Source organism: Balaenoptera physalus (genome assembly GCF_965194825.1).
Source record: "Balaenoptera physalus genome assembly, chromosome: 1".
NCBI classification, from domain to species: Eukaryota; Metazoa; Chordata; class Mammalia; order Artiodactyla; family Balaenopteridae; genus Balaenoptera; species Balaenoptera physalus.
In genome coordinates, this window is record NC_138882.1 from 147,223,246 (window position 1) to 147,239,271 (window position 16,026).

A 16,026-nucleotide genomic window follows, 5' to 3' on the forward strand; every position below is an offset into this window, starting at 1 on the left:
CTTTGTCCCGTCATCGGTCTGGACCTCTGGGGACAGGCATCAGGTCTTGTGGACAGAACAGCATTTCATGCTCAGAAAGACTTGTGGTGGGGCCCTTCCTCTGCCTCTTAAGGCTGGGTGCCCTTTGTGAGTGGATTAACCTCCCCAAGCTCAGTTTCCTCCTCTGTAAACGAAACTCTGTGTATGGTCCTCCTAGGCTTGTTGTAAGGAGAGAAACAATGTATGTGTGTTAAGACTCTTAGAGTTGAACCAGAAGAGGACCTAGAAAATGGATGCTGTTATGCTTCGGGGGGACATGAAACAAATGAAGGCTTTGGTAGTGGTAAAGAGCATGGGATTTGTAAGGAAACATACATGGGGTTGAATCCCATTTTTGTTATTTACCAGCTATGTGATCTTGGGCAAGTCAGTTATCTTCTCTAAGTCTACCATGTAGAGTTGCTGTAAAGATACATATGATGACATATGTATGTAGTAAGAGTTTAATAGGTGCTGTCTTTGCACCAGCATTGTCATTATTTTGGACTCACTCGCATGAAGGCCCAGTTCACTGTCATCCTTAGATGCCAGCTCCTGGGAACTGATAAGACACCTCTGCCGTCCAACCAGCTCCCCATTCTTGGCCTTGGCTTCCTCCCTTCTGCACCCTCACATTGATGAGTTCCTGGGGTGCACTGTAGCCTGGCTTGGTCGATTTTAACAGTCAGGGTTGCAAATGGCAGATACAGGTCCTGACACATTATGGAGAAATGGCATATCATTTGTCTCATTCCCACCAATACTTTGAATTTTGGGGGGGAAGAAAGTAGAGGAGGGGGGTGTAAGTGATAATGCAAAGTCCCAGAAATTAATGAGGTGATGGGTGAGCACATTTCCGTGCCAATGAGCTGGGGTCGTGTTCCTGAGAAGGAACAACAAAGAGGAATAACTGATGAAACAAGCTCCAAGTGGAAATCAAGCAAACAGGCTGAATAAATCAATGTCCAGTTGAGTCTTATTTGTGGCAATTACTTCTCTGAGCCTCTGGTCCCCAGTGCCCCATGTGTGGGCTACAGATGCTCATTTAGCTGCCCCGAGGTTGACATCCTGATGTTTTCCTTCCCACATTAAAAATGGAGATCTGCTTCGAAATTCATATATGTCGTTGGCAGTTCCATCAACATGTTTCCATTCAAAGAAACAGAGTAAGAAGGAAGTCAGAGATGAGGGAGGGCACACTGGCGTGGGGGAAGGACAGCTACCCAGAGTGGGGATAAGAGGACAGCTACATGCTGGGGACCTGCTGTAAGCACTTGGCTTATATTAACCCATTTAAGCCTCACGCCTACGCCATGAGGTATTAGCCTCATTATCTCACTTTTATATAGGGGGAAACTGAGGCATAAAGAATTAAAGTAACCTGCCCAAGGTCACATAGCTAGTAAGTAGCAAAGCTAAGATTTGGAGCCAGGCCCATCTGACTCTAGCATCTGTGTTTTCCTCGTGGACGGGGGGCCTGTGGACTTTAGATGACCTCTGAAAATGCTTTGAGCTCAGGAAACCAGGCTCTTGAGAAGAGTGGCGAAGGAAGGGCCCAGAACTGAGGCTGTTGAGGTCCTCTCTGCTTCTCAGCTGCCCTGAGCAGAGCCAATATGGAAACCTCTGGTAATTCTAAAATGATATTTATATGTGTTTAACTTTGTGAGGAGGCTCCAGAATACTTTGGCTGTTAAGCCATTGGAAGTCGGGAATGCTGGCTGCCTAAGGTCCCCAGCTCCATCTCTCTCAATTCCCCTCTATCCCACCCTCGAATTTTCCACCAGGTAACCTGTGGATTCTAACAGTCCAATCAGCACCACGCTGTGCTTGCTTTACATTCATGGGGGCATTAGACTCTGGGGATTCAACCTCACCGGAGGGGAAAATGAGTCTTAGTGATCGGAACCTGTCCTAGCTCAGTATGAGGGGGCTTCTCCCAAGAGGAAGGAACTCAGGTTTCTTAAATACCTTCCATGTGCCAAGAGTTTTATGTATAGTCATTTGTGATCCTCCAATCCCCTACCTGAGATGCATTTCATTGGAAGGAAATGAAGCTCAGAGAGGGTAAGTGACTTGCCCAAGATGACGTAGCCACAGAGTGAGTGGGGATTCAGAACTGGAACCCAGGCTTGTATGATGGCAAATGCTCTGAGTTTTCTGCCGTGGCATCCTTCCTCCCCTTGGGTAACCTCAGGGCTCTTCTTCCCTGGCAAGCTCAGTCCAGATGGGGGCAAGCTTTTGATTTTCCCACTACTCTGCCTGCATCACTGAAATGGGCCAGTTGCCTCACATATTGACCCCCCTTTAGGGCATTTTCATTTTTAACACAGATGAGTCTCTTCTGGGTGGGACTGGACTTGTAAATATTCCCCTGGCCCCAAGCTCAGTAGGACAACCCGATTGTCAGTTTTCTCTCATATTAGCTACTTAATTGCAATCTCAGGAATGAAAGGACAAACAAATGCTACCCACCAGATGCTCCAGGCATGCGGTCGCATCCCAAGTATACTTGTCATCTTTGTGGTCTGCTTTTCTTCCTCCCCATTAGTAACCTCAGTGTTTCTCTGTACAGAAATCACTCGGCTTTGCAGCGGACACTTCACAGCACTCCCATTCCCTCCCCCAGCTCCTTCACCAGCAAATTAAAACTTCTCTCCAAGCACCAGGAAAGGCAGCAGCCACCTTATATAAATGGTAATTAGTGCAGCCTCACTAAAGACCTGGTGGGAGAGACAAGGCATCTCTTTTTCTGAGCCGAGTGCCCTTAGCGTTTGTTTGGACCTTTCTTAAGGTGCTTATCATACTCTGCCATGTATATTTCATTCTTTCATTCATTGATTCATTGATTGATTCATTCAGGAAGGTTTCGTAGCACAGTGGAAGGAGCACGTGCCTTGACTTTAGACATATACCAGTTGGAATCCTGGGGTTCTCAGCTCTGCTATTTGACTGATCTTTTGCCTTTGAACAATAGACTTCACCTTTCTGCACCTTCCTCATCTCTATAACTAGGGAACCAATACCACCCTTGTAACATTGTAGTGGAGTTGAATGGGATCAGGTCAGTGAAATGAATCATGTAAAAGGTAAACCAAAACCCCCCAAAACAAACGTAACTGTGAGTTACCTTTATAGAAAATAGAATCCGGATATGTCTGTGTGGCTGGATGGAATTGTCTGCTGGGGGGAGCTGGAGTTCCCATTATCTGAAGAGCATCCTATAAAAGGAGTCAACTTGTTCTTTGTGGGTCCAGAGAGAAAACCATGGCAAGTAGATGGAAGCTCCAGAGAGACAAAAAATTAATATTAATATAATATATTAATACAATATTAATATTTCTATTAACAAAATATTTTGTAACTACCAGAGCCATTCAGTACAGGTGATATTGAACAGTTCCTGCATGGATCTGGAGTTAGAAAACCCAATGTGGAATCTCAGCTCTGCCCCTTACAAGCCCAGTGGCCTTGAAAGATTTATTTAAACTCTCCAACCCTCAGTATCCTTATCTCTGAGTTAGAGATACTAATAGTAACTATCTCATGGATTTTTTTTTTGGTGAGGATGAAATAAGATCATGCATGTAAAGCCCAGTGCCCAGCATACAGTGAATATTCAATAAATGGCAGTTAATTAAAACCTGAATAATAATAATACGCATTTGGAGGTGCTGAGCTCCCTGGAGAGCCTTGGAGAGAATGTGGCTTTGGATTCAGCCTCAGGAGATGGCTTTGGAAGACAACACCCTGATGAAGTCACAAATAGGAACTTTTAGAATTGGGATATCTCACCTCTCTGGACCCTGTTCCACACTAGAAAGGAAGTTGACAGATAACCCATCAGAAAACATGTGGTCCTCTGTCAGGGAGACTGGAGAGGAGATAGGGTGGAAGGCAGGCTAGGGGTTCCCTTCCCTTCCCCCAACTCAGCCCCCCCAGGGAGCTGCGCCCCAATCAGAGTACAGCGTGATGCCTCTTATACTGGTCTCGGTGCCAAGCGTGAGGGACACGGCCCCAAAATACATATGATCAACTGGGTGTCAGTTTCACCAGTTGGTTAATCTCTGAGCCTCAGTTTCCTCATCCATAAAAAGAAGGGATAATAATCCTTACCTTACAGCGTTGTTAGGATACCACATCTGGATGGATGGGAGTGCCCCCTCCCCGGCCCCCCAGTCTCTGGTCTGTGGCTTGATTAACACCCTCCCTGACTGCACTGAGCGCCCCGTGTCACAAACAGCAGTTGAGTCTCTGCGCTGGTGCTGCGAATGAGGAACACCGGCCACACTGAAATTACTAATTTCCATTTAGGACACTTATTAAGCATATATTATGTTCCAGGCACGGTGGTAGGTAGTAGAATACAGAGATAAATATCACGTATCCTCTGTCTTCAAGGCATACCATCCTGGAAAGGAATTCAACTAGTAAGCACAAAAACTGTAATAGTGATGGATGTCATTATTTACATATGACAGATGCAGAAACAAAGACTTAGAGAGGTATAAAAATACTAAAGCAGAGTTTCAACCCAATTTCTACTCGGCCTCCTCTAACTCTGCCCTGAAGACTGGAGTTTCCAAAACCCTTTTCCTGAACCATATGCTTTCCAAGTTGGACAGTTGCATTTGGGAAGAAAAGAAAAAGAGGGGGAGGGAGAGAGTAGACAAAGAACAGAGAAATGCAATTTAAGTGGCTTACAGACCCTTTTAAGCAACTGGTCTTCATGCTTTTTGCAAAACCTGTTGAGCTAATAGCATGTTGGGGTACCCAAATTATTAACATCTAGTTGGGAAATAGGTTTCTCAAATGCAAAGTAAAAGTACCTTGCCTCCAAACTCCAAGATCTCATTAAATGAGCTAATTCACCTACTGCTTAATTTGCTGGAAGCCCTATGAGTAATTAGGCTGCTGACATCTTCCAAAATTATATTCTTAATTGTTGCATTCTTTTGCATCACAATGAAGCTGCCCAGTCTTCCTCCTAGAATGCCTTCCTCCTCCGCCTGCCAGAGCTTGGCGCTGGGAAAGGAGTGAGTTTGCATTTAGCACACTACCATCCTGCACGTAATTAGTGGGAAATATTAATTAGAAACACAAGACCACCCTGGAGATCCAGCAGAATATTTGAAGCAATGCATTTGGTGGTTTTCTTTCTTTCTTTTTTTTTTTTCCTTTCATGTCTAAATCTGGTCCTGAGCCCTGAAATCCTACAGCTGTTATTTCACGAGGGCGAGCTCCTAGTTCTTGATATTGTTTTGCAACAGTTTCTAAGTGCTTTACTGGAGCGGTGCTGCCTGGCTTTGGCTTGTAACCCACAACACAATATTTCATTCTTGAGATGTTGCATCCATTTGTCATGGTAAATGTGTGTGTGTGTGTGTGTGTGTGTGTGTGTGTGTGTATTTTTATGCTTTGGGAAAGAGAGGCATCTTCCTTGCTCTTCCTTACATAAATAACACTATTCTGGGGAAAATGTCCACTGAGCCATTTCCCAGAGAACAACCACAAGCACATTTTGGGCTCACTGTAGCTAGATTTTCTAATTGCTTTGAATGTACTTGAGTACTTGACTGGGGATGGCTTTGAGGTGAGTATGAAAGAATAATGAGGCTTCTACAAGGAGAATTTAGAACAAAAATGCTCAGGAGACATTCTATTTGCAAGTTTCTGTATGAGCAAGTCTCTACTTGCTGATGAGTGGCAGTGACAGCCCTTCCACCAGAACAGCGGGACTGGGATCCTCCTTAGTGACTCTTATTTTGGTACGACAAGTTCAACTGTGCCCTCACTGCCTTGCTCTTTCATTGCCTGGGAACCTCTGTTACTCTTGCTGTCCTGGCAGCTGGAGGGCTGTTTAGCATTCATGTTTGTACTTTGGAAGGCAGTTCTGCACCCAGGCTGTGTTCTCTTCTTCTCTGTCCAGTGAGTTCATTGGCCGCCTGGGATTCCCATCATTCGATGCCCAGAATATGTTGGCCAGATTCCCACACCCACACCCCGCCCCTTGAATTTTCAAAGTGGCTTTAAATAAGGAGATTGCTCCTGTGTTTGGGAAGGGACCCTTTCTGGTCGTCACTCCACCACAAGCTTTCTGCATGGGTTCAAACTAGTCATTGAAGCCCTCAAGCCTTCTGTTTTTATTTAATATGTTAAAGGTCCAGGCTCTTCTCAGCTACAAATTGTAGTGAATGTGTGCATCTTGTGTGTCAGAAATCTAACTCAGAGAGATTGAGCGTTTGAAGGCTTATCTCTCTCTGCATTTTGCTTTCCTAAGAGAGAAAACACAGTGACCTAACTGAGTAAGAGAATGGGCAAGAGGCTTCAGGGCACGATGAAAGAGGTGGGATTTGGAGTCAAACAGACCTGGCTGCAAACCAGCTTCACAACTTAAGAGCTCTGCGACCTCAGGTCCCTCTCCTCTGAGCCTCCATCTCCAAATCTTGGCAAAACAGGGCCGTAATACCTACCTCAAGCCCAGCCGCAGAAATTAAATGCGAAAATGTTGGTAAGAGGTATGAAGACAATGCCTGGCATACACAAGACTTTCAAGAAAGGTTAACTCCCATCCCATACTCTGTTCCATCCTCTCTGAGGGAGGAGGTGCCAGAACAAGTCATAAAAGAGAAACTAAAATCAGTCCCCAGTAGCAGAAGGCAGTGCTTGTAAAGAGAAAGTGGGGAGGCATCTGACTTCACGATGGTAGAGAATTTTGCTCTCTTTGGGAAGATGAGGTATATACCTTCTTCCTCTTTGGCAGCAGGGTTTCTTAAAGATACTAAAACCACAATGAAAATACTAACATGAACCTGCTTTTTGAGTCAGGCTTTGGGCTTGCTGTATGATGTACATAGACTAGCTCCAATCCTGACATCAGCTTGGTGTTACATTTTATAAAGAAACAGACATAAAGTCTGATACCTAAGAAGGAACAGAGCCTGGGCTTGAATGGTTTGATGATAAATCCACCACTCCTGTTCTACCACAATCATATATAGACTAGAAAAGCACAGTGGTCATTTAAGTGAACCACATGGTTGATCCTTTTGCTTAATATTGACGCTTTACCTAAAACAGGTTCTGGTCTAAATGGCAATTCACCTTTGCATCCCCAGCATGCGGTGCATGGTAACTGCCCACAAGTGCTAAGTAAATAAATGAAGGAAGGGTTAAATCTAACTTAAGCTGGCCACCAGGATAAACCCACAACTCGCCTGAGCAAAGAGTCAAACTCTTTGACCTGAAATTAACTTTTTTATTACCTGGAAGTGCTTCCTGGTAGGTGGAACAACAACACCATCATCCAAGGCTCAGGGACAAGAAATGAAGGTTGACTTCCTATCACAGAAGAAGAAGATTTTCCATTAACCACAATTAATTCCTGGGACTGGATTTTGGCCTGAATGCCAGAGTTAGCTCTCGCAGAGGGGCACTGGAGAACTTCCAAAGAGAAGATGCTAGAACTCGAACCTCACCCTCCTCTGTGCTCAGACCTCACAAACCCATGGTGGCCAACATTGAGTTGGTCAGTCGCCTTTCTCTGTGGACCAGTGTTCCCATCACCAAAAGCCTGTTGACAGTTGATCCAAATGCACTATATAGTTAGCTGTTCCAGAGAGGCCAGTGACAGAATGGGTTTTCAGAGCCACTTCTGTTACTGCCAGCCAGTTTGGACATTTTAAAATAAAGCAGAGAAGTAAGTGAGGCAACGGAAAGGAAACTTATATTCATTGAACAGTATTATGTTTTAGGCACCACCTGGGGCATCATTAATAAAATAACTCATGTAATCTTTACCAAAAACCCATGACACATATTGCACCCATTTTACAGATGAGGACAATACTGCCTGTTCAGTCAACAAGGTTCATTTTCTCAGTACTGAATTCATGTCAGAGGACAATAGAGATAAAGGAAAATTCTATTGTGGTTTGCCATGTTTTTCAGGATAACCATGATACTGTTTGGGCAAGGATGGGCACACACAGACAAAAAATATACAAAGCCAAGATATTGAAGAATTACAATCCTCTACACACAAATATGTGGTCTCATCACTGAGGTATAACTATTGCTAACAGTAAGCACTTCTTCTACCAGCATTTTTCTAAGATTTTTTTTAAAAAATGTACTAGATGAAAAGACAACCTCTTCAATAACTGGTGCTGGGAAAACTGGACAGCTACATGTAAAAGAATGAAATTAGAACACTACCTAACACCATACATAAAAATAAACTCCAAATGGATTAAAGACCTAAATGTAAGACCAGACACTATAAAACTCTTAGAGGAAAACATAGGAAAAATACTCTTTGACATAAACCACAGCAAGATCTTTTTTGACCCACCTCCTAGAGTAACAGAAATAAAAACAAAAATAAACAAATGGGACTTCATTAAACTTAAAAGCTTTTGCACAGCAAAGGAAACCGTAAACAAGACAAAAAGACAACCCTCAGCATGGGAGAAAATATTTGCCAATGAAACAAAAGACAAAAGATTAATCTCCAAAATATACAAATAGCTCATGGACCTCAATATCAAAAAACCAAACGATCCGATTAAAAAATGGGCGGAAGACCTAAATACACATTTCACCAAGGAAGACATGCAGATGGCCAAGAAGCACATGAAAAGATGCTCAACATCACTAATTATTAGAGAAATGCAGATCAGAACTACAATGAGGTATCGCTTTACACTGGTCAGAATGGCCATCATCAAAAAATCTAGAAACAATAAATGCTGGAGAGGGTGTGGTGAAAAAGGAACCCTCCTGCACTGTTGGTGGGAATGTAAATTGATACAACCACTATGGCAAACAGTATGAAGGTTCCTTAAAAAACTAAAAATAAAAAAATTTAAAAAATAGAACTACCATATGACTCAGCAATCCCACTACTGGGCATACACCCTGAGAAAACCATAATTCAAAGAGTCATGTACCACAATGTTCACTGCAGCTCTATTTACAATAGCCAGGACATGGAAGCAACCTAAGTGTCCATCGACAGATGAATGGATAAAGAAGATGTGGCACATATATGCAATGGAATATTACTCAGCCCTGAAAAGAAATGAAATTGAGTTATTTGTAGTGAGGTGGATGGACCTAGAGTCTGTCATACAGAGTGAAGTAAGTCAGAAAAAGAAAAACAAATACCATATGTTAATGCATATATATGGAATCCAAAAAAAAAAAAAAAAACTGGTACTGATGAACCTAGTTGCAGGGCAGAAATAAAGATGTAGACATAGAGAATGGACTTGAGGACATGGGGAGGGGGGAGGGGGAAGGGTAAGCTGGGACGAAGTGAGAGAGCGGCAGGGACATATATACACTACCAAACGTAAAATAGATAGCTAGCGGGAAGCAGCCACATAGCACAGGGAGATCAGCTCGGTGCTTTGTGTCCACCTAGAGGGGTGGGATAGGGAGGGAGACGCAAGAGGGAGGGGATATGGGGATATATGTATATGCATAGCTGATTCACTTTGTTATACAGCAGCAACTAACACACCATTGTAAAGCAATTATACTCCAATAAAGATCTATTAAAGATGCAAAAAAAATGTATTAGGTGATGACTGTACACACAATCTGGAATCCTACTTTTTCAATGATCATTAATTCATTTTCCATATTATTAATTCAAACTCTGTAAACATAATGCATAATAACAGGTAATATTATAACCAGTGGCTGTCTTTTCTATTTATTCTCCTCTTCCTCCCCCACCTTCAGCACCACCACCTTCTCCTCTCCCTTCCCATTCCCTCCTCCTCCCCCTTCTTCCTCCTCCTCCCCCTCCTCTCCTTCTCCCCTCCTCCGTCTCCTTCTCTTCTTCCCCTTCCTCTTCTTCCTCTTCTTCTCCTTCTCCTTCTTCTTCTTCTTTCTCCTCTTCTTCTTTTTCTTGTCCTTTCCTTCTCCTCCTCCTCCTCATAATGCTACTACTACTACTAGTACTTCTAGTAGTAGGACTTATTCTTTAGAGCTTATCTTTATTAAGAGCTTTCAGTGTGTTAGACTCTGAGTTAAATTCTTTTTTTTTTTTAATTTATTTTATTTATTTATTTTTTGGCTGTGTTGGGTCTTCGTTTCTGTGCGAGGGCTTTCTCTAGTTGTGGCAAGCGGGGGCCACTCTTCATCGCGGTACGCGGGCCTCTCACTATCGCGGCCTCTCTTGTTGCGGAGCACAGGCTCCAGATGCGCAGGCTCAGTAGTTGTGGCTCACGGGCCTAGTAGCTCCGTGGCATGTGGGATCTTCCCAGACCAGGACTCGAACCCGTGTCCCCTGCATTGGCAGGCAGATTCTCAACCACTGCGCCACCAGGGAAGCCCTAAATTCTTTCTTTACAAAATCTCATTCAATTCTCTACTAACTCTATGAAGTAGGTTCTGCTATTATCTCTTTATAGATACAAATATAGAGATGAGACAATTAATGCACCTAAAGATTAAATAATTTTCCTAAGGTAACACAAATATTAAGAAGTAGAGCTAGGATTTTGTTTTCTCTGATTCTACAACTGAAGTTCCTAACCATTGCCACTGAAGTTCCTAACCTTATTGTTAGGTATTTAGGCTGATTCCAATCTTTCCCTGTAATATCTGTGTGTGTGTGCATGTGCGGGTGTGTGTGTGTGTGTGTGTGTGCATGCATGTGCAGTCACTTTTGATTAATTTCCTAAAAGAGATTTACAGAAAAGGACTGATTAAGTAAAAGAGCGTGAATGTTTTGCAGACTTGTAATACATACAGCCAAATTGCTTTCCAAAAGTTCCATCCACTTAGATTTCTGCCAGCAATGTGTGAGAGAGCCCATTTCATCAGACGTGTCAGAAATGAAAAGGGAAACAAAAGAAGCAGCAAATGACCCTACATGACTGAGAGTTTCAGACATACACAGTTTCTGAGAGTTCTGGAACTCCTGGCTATTACGGGTTATGAGTGTCTTGGGGAAGGTAGAGAGAGAAGCAGCAAAGGATGGGGGCAAGGAAGTGTGTTAGAAACATTTAGAATCAGAATATTTGGGCTTGAGACCCATCTCTGCTACTTCCTAATTTTGGCTCTGAAATTTCAGTCTCCCTGTTTGTTAATTTACTTCACTTATTCCAGTTGTTGGGGGCAGGACATGGGTAGAGTGGAGATTTGGGAAGGCTTTGGAAAAGTAAGGGTGCTTCACCTGGGCCTTGGATGGTGGGGTGGGATTTCAGTTGATGAGGGGGTAACAGAAGGGTGTTCCAGGTAGAGGTGACTTCTGAAACACACCTGGAGTCCATGGCTTGTTCTGGCAACAATGGGAGCAATGAATACTCACAGCAGGGCAGTGACCGGAGTTGGGGTTGGCACGGCAAGCTTGGGTAGGACCTCGAGAACCTTAAATATCATTCCAAGGAGTTTGAACTTGACTTATAGGTAAAGAGATTCCATCAAAGTTTGCTCCTGCTTTTGCTCTCAGGGGAGTGACTTGATCGGATTTGTGTTTTTAGGAGACAGCTCTGACTATAGGAAAATAGGAAACAGGACTGGACAGAAAGGCAATAGTTAGGTAAAGTCAAAATAATCCAGGCAATGCATAGCACAGGGAGATCAGCTCGGTGCTTTGTGACCATCTAGAGGGATGGGATGGGGAGGGTGGGAGGGAGGGAGATGCAAGAGGGAAGAGAAATGGGAACATATTGTATATGTATAACTGATTCACTTTGTTATAAAGCAGAAGCTAACACACCATTGTAAGGCAATTATACTTCAATAAAGATGTTAAAAAAAAAAAAATAATAATCCAGGCAAGATAGGAGCAAGTGCTAACTTTTAGTTCAGAAAATGGAGTGACTGTAGCTATAATAAAAGTACATATATTTTAGGGGGAGCCCGGCAGAGGGATTAATCAATTTCTACACACAATAGGGGTAAAGGGAAAGTGTTTTGGAGAAATGAAATGTATTGAATGGGACGCACAACCATCCTCTAAGGAGGATAATATTATCTCCATTTTACAGGTGAGTGAAATGAGACTCAGGCAGGTGAGTCAACCTACTCAACATTATGCAGATAGAACGTGAAAATGTTGCACTTAAAGCCAAGTGTAACATACCCTAAATCTCACTCCTGTCAAGGCATCCTAGAGGAAGTGGCCTTTCAGCTGAGCCTTGAAGAAGACACAGTCTATCTCCAGATGGACGATGATGAAGAGAAGTCCAGGCGAAGAAAACGGCCTGAGCCAAGGCATTGCAGGAGGAGAGCCTGTGGTCCCTCTCAGAACGTGCAAATCTGCCTTCAGAGATGTGTATACACTGGAGTTAGTACTCACTGAGTATTTACTACATACCTAGTCTGATTCTTAGTGCTCACCACTTACTGAATCTTTCAATCTTGCCTATTGCTTCTATGTAGACACTTATTATAATGCCCACTTTAGAGAGAGTCAAGCTGAAGACACAAAGCACTTAAGTGGATTTCCCAGATTCATAGAGCTAGTTAAGTGGCAGAGCCAGCCTTTCACGTAAGATGCCCTGTATCCAGAGTTCTTAACCACTTTGCCATATGGCCTTTTATGTACAGTGCGGAGGCTAGGAGCCATTCTTCCATGGAATCAAAGTGGAAGGAAACAGTGGAATCAATTTATTTATTTTTTCTTCCCCTGAAAGAAGACATGGATGCCTTTGATGAAGACAGAGATCAACCAGGGTGACCTGGATAGTACTCTAGTTTTTCATAATGAGTATGACAATAGTAATGACAGCTGCCACTTCTAGAACCATGCTGTTGACCAGACACCGTGTGTGATGCTCTGTACATCTTCTGTCCTGTGCAAACCCCACTGGGAGGAGAGGGTGTGTTGCACCAGGAAAATAAAGACCAACGGGTACATGGGATGCTGGTGTGGAAATGGAAAGAGAGATAAGCATTGTCAATCATGCTAAAGCATGTGGACCTCATCTTTAGGGCAGTGGGGAGCCCAGGAAGGCTCTGAAGACAGTGACTGATAAAATCCTGCAGAGAGTAAATAAACTCCATCTCTGATGATAGTTTGGGAGAGGAAAGGGAAGTTGATTAGGAGGGGTTAGGACATCAGAGGCAGCTGATCATGGTAATGATCAGACTGGAAAAGGCCTGGACTGAAACAGTGGCAGTGGGAATGGAGAGAAGGGAATGATCTCAGACTCAACAGGACTTAGTGTCAAATTGCATGTGAAGAGTCAGGGAAAGAGCCTTTAGGGATGGCACCTGACTTTCTATCTTATCTTACTAGAATCCACAGATTACTTATTTTCTTGCTTGACTGGAAAACTATCTCTCTATAAAGAAATGTATCTCATGTTGGGACCAGGAGCAATACGCTTGTTTTCTTTTCCCCAAGCAGAGAAAGCTAAAAAAGTGTCACTTACTGATATGCACAAGTAATAAAAATCCAGATTCCCTCCTCCCCTCCCCGCTTAAGGAGAAAAATTATTTTGCTCATAACTTGTATGAGCTTGATGAATGTTCGTATAGCATCCCAAGCACACAAACCACCCAGGCTCTGGGGAAATTATTAATATTTTACTGGTGGCCTAGGTTGAGCAAACACAATAAAAACAGGCCTGGTGTCATTACACGCTGGAAAAGCAGATGGCAGTCAGAAGCAAAGCTGCATCCGGCAGTTTGAAATTTCAAATTACATCAATTTGAAGCTTTGCTCCTGCTTCAGGCAAGATTTCCCCTCAAATGAAGGAGACGGGAGGCGAACCATTTACTCCTGGGCTGGTTGGCAGTGGCTGCTGACTTCTGTAATTTCTTTGATGCTGGGTGACCTGAGAGATGGAAAGGAGATGGGCTACTTTCTGTCCCAAGTTCCAGAGTACAATCCAGGGGAATGAAAAACAAGAGAAGTCCTTGGGTCCGTAGGATCTCATCAACCCAGACCCTGTGGTCTGGGGCATCTAGTTTCAAGACTGTAAGGGCCTATATCTGGGGGGCTTGGTGCTCTCTGACTTGGTCTTGACAAGAAGTCAAGGAGTCAGGAGTTCAATGGATAGTGACCCAAATGAAGGAAAGAAATCCAAGATGTTAACAGTGCAACGGTTCCCAGAACTATTACTGACTATCGTAGTAGATAAGAATGAAATGGAGGTTGCCTTTGGAGTCCTTAAGCTTGCCCACATTTGCAGTTTTGTGGACTGGCTAGATTGGCTTCTGTTCCTTCAGTCCCTTTATTTCTTTTTTCTGGAAGCCAGCAGTGTGAGTTCATCTAGATGAATGGTTCTCAACCCTGGCTGGTTAATCATCTCGGGGGGTGGAAGGGAGCTTTATAATAATACGTTTCATCAGGCCCTGCCCCTGGAGGTTTCAGTGTCATGAGTCTGGGATCTTGTTCTCAGCTGTATTCTTAGGAACAAGCACAATGCCTGAGCCATGATAAGCAGTCACACTTACCTGTTGAATAAACGAATAAAATGAGTAACATGCAGGTCCCTGTACAAACCATATATTCAATATATTCTTGCATATTTTGTTCCCATAACCTCAAATACTCTTCCCCTTTTCATTCCCTCCTCCCAACCTAGATAACTTCTACCCTTTGGATATATACTTTAGATCATACAAGGTGTTGTAGGAAATGGTAAGGAGATTTATTGGGAATAACTGAGAAACCATATTGGGAGGGTTTAAAGTAAGAGAGTAACATAATCCCATTAAGGATTTTTAAAGACCACTGTGGGTGTTGTTTGGAGAAGTCATAGGGAGGCATGAAAGGTAGCAGAGAGACTGGAGGCTAATCTAGTAGTCTGGGAAATATGTTGTAGTGACTTGAGGAGGATGGTTGCAGGGGAGGTGGAGGGAAGTGAATGGATTGGGGATATTTTGGAGGTAGATCTGGCAGGCCTGGTTAATGGACTAAGCAGGTTTGAGGGGAAAAGAGAGATTGAGTTTAACACCTGGTTTTTGAGCAACTAGGTGAATGGTGGTGCCATTTTCTAGGGTATTTATAAGGGGGGTTTTCAGGGAGATGTGTTTATGGTGTATAAGGGCTTTGTGCATTTAGAGTTGATATACATTTGATATGCCTGTGTAATGTATACGTGTAGAATATGTATTGAGGAGAAGTATAGTATATACGTTTCCTGTGACTGCTGTAACAAATTGCAACAAACCTGGTGGCTTTAAAACCACAGAAATGTATTCTCTCAACAGATTTCAAGGCCTTAAGTCTGAAATCAGTTTCACTGGGTGGGAGTCAAGGTATCGGCAGGGCTGCAGTCCCCTGGAGGCTTATGGGTAAATCTGTTCCTTGTCTCTTCCAGCTTCTAGTGGTTGCTAGCATTCCTTGGCTTGTGGCTGCATCATTCCAATTTTCAAGGCCAGCATCTTCAAATCTCTCTCTGCTCTGTCTTTACATCACCTTCTCCTCTGTGCATGTGCGTGTGTGTGTGAAATCTCCCTCTGCCTCCCTCTTATTAGGATTTATGTGATTGCATTTAGGGCCCATATGGATAATCCAGAATAATCTCCCTATCTCAAAATCTTTAACTTAATCACATCTGCAAAGACCCTTTTCCCAAGTAAAGGAAACATTTACAGTTTCCAGGAATGAGAGCCTGTGTACATTGGGGTTCAAACCATACAGAGAAGAGTCCAGATTATAGCTCAGTGGTGTGTGTGTGTGTGTGTGCGTGCACACACACACACACACAAGTCACATGCACACGTGGCTGTTTAGGACTGTATGTGAATGTGTGGCCCTCTCTGTGTGGTACGCACCTCTTCTCTCCTATGCCGCCACATCAGGAGACTCTGCCAGTCACTTGGTTACTGCTGAGAAAGTGTTTATAAACAACATCGGTCTTTCTTGCTTTCCCTGCAAATCCACGTTAACATTATATCCTCAGGCCACCCCAAGAGGAAGCCTTCTGTTTTGGCTGTATAACTGGTTATGCTTACTTATAACCTTTGGGTGTCTAATTTAATTTTGAAAATGTTTTAGAGTTGTTTCCCAGCATCTAAGTTTACGAAGCCCCCCTT

The 16,026-nt window shown here is 43.3% G+C and overlaps 1 long non-coding RNA gene across 1 annotated transcript; it reads left to right on the plus strand.

The window, feature by feature from the left end:
* The first annotated feature begins 9,316 nt into the window (after nt 1–9,316).
* LOC309663471 lies at nt 9,317–12,219 on the plus strand. The gene is made up of 2 exons (XR_014265304.1): nt 9,317–11,592; nt 11,811–12,219. It is a non-coding gene; the product is annotated as an uncharacterized lncRNA (long non-coding RNA).
* Nucleotides 12,220–16,026: the final 3,807 nt, after the last annotated feature.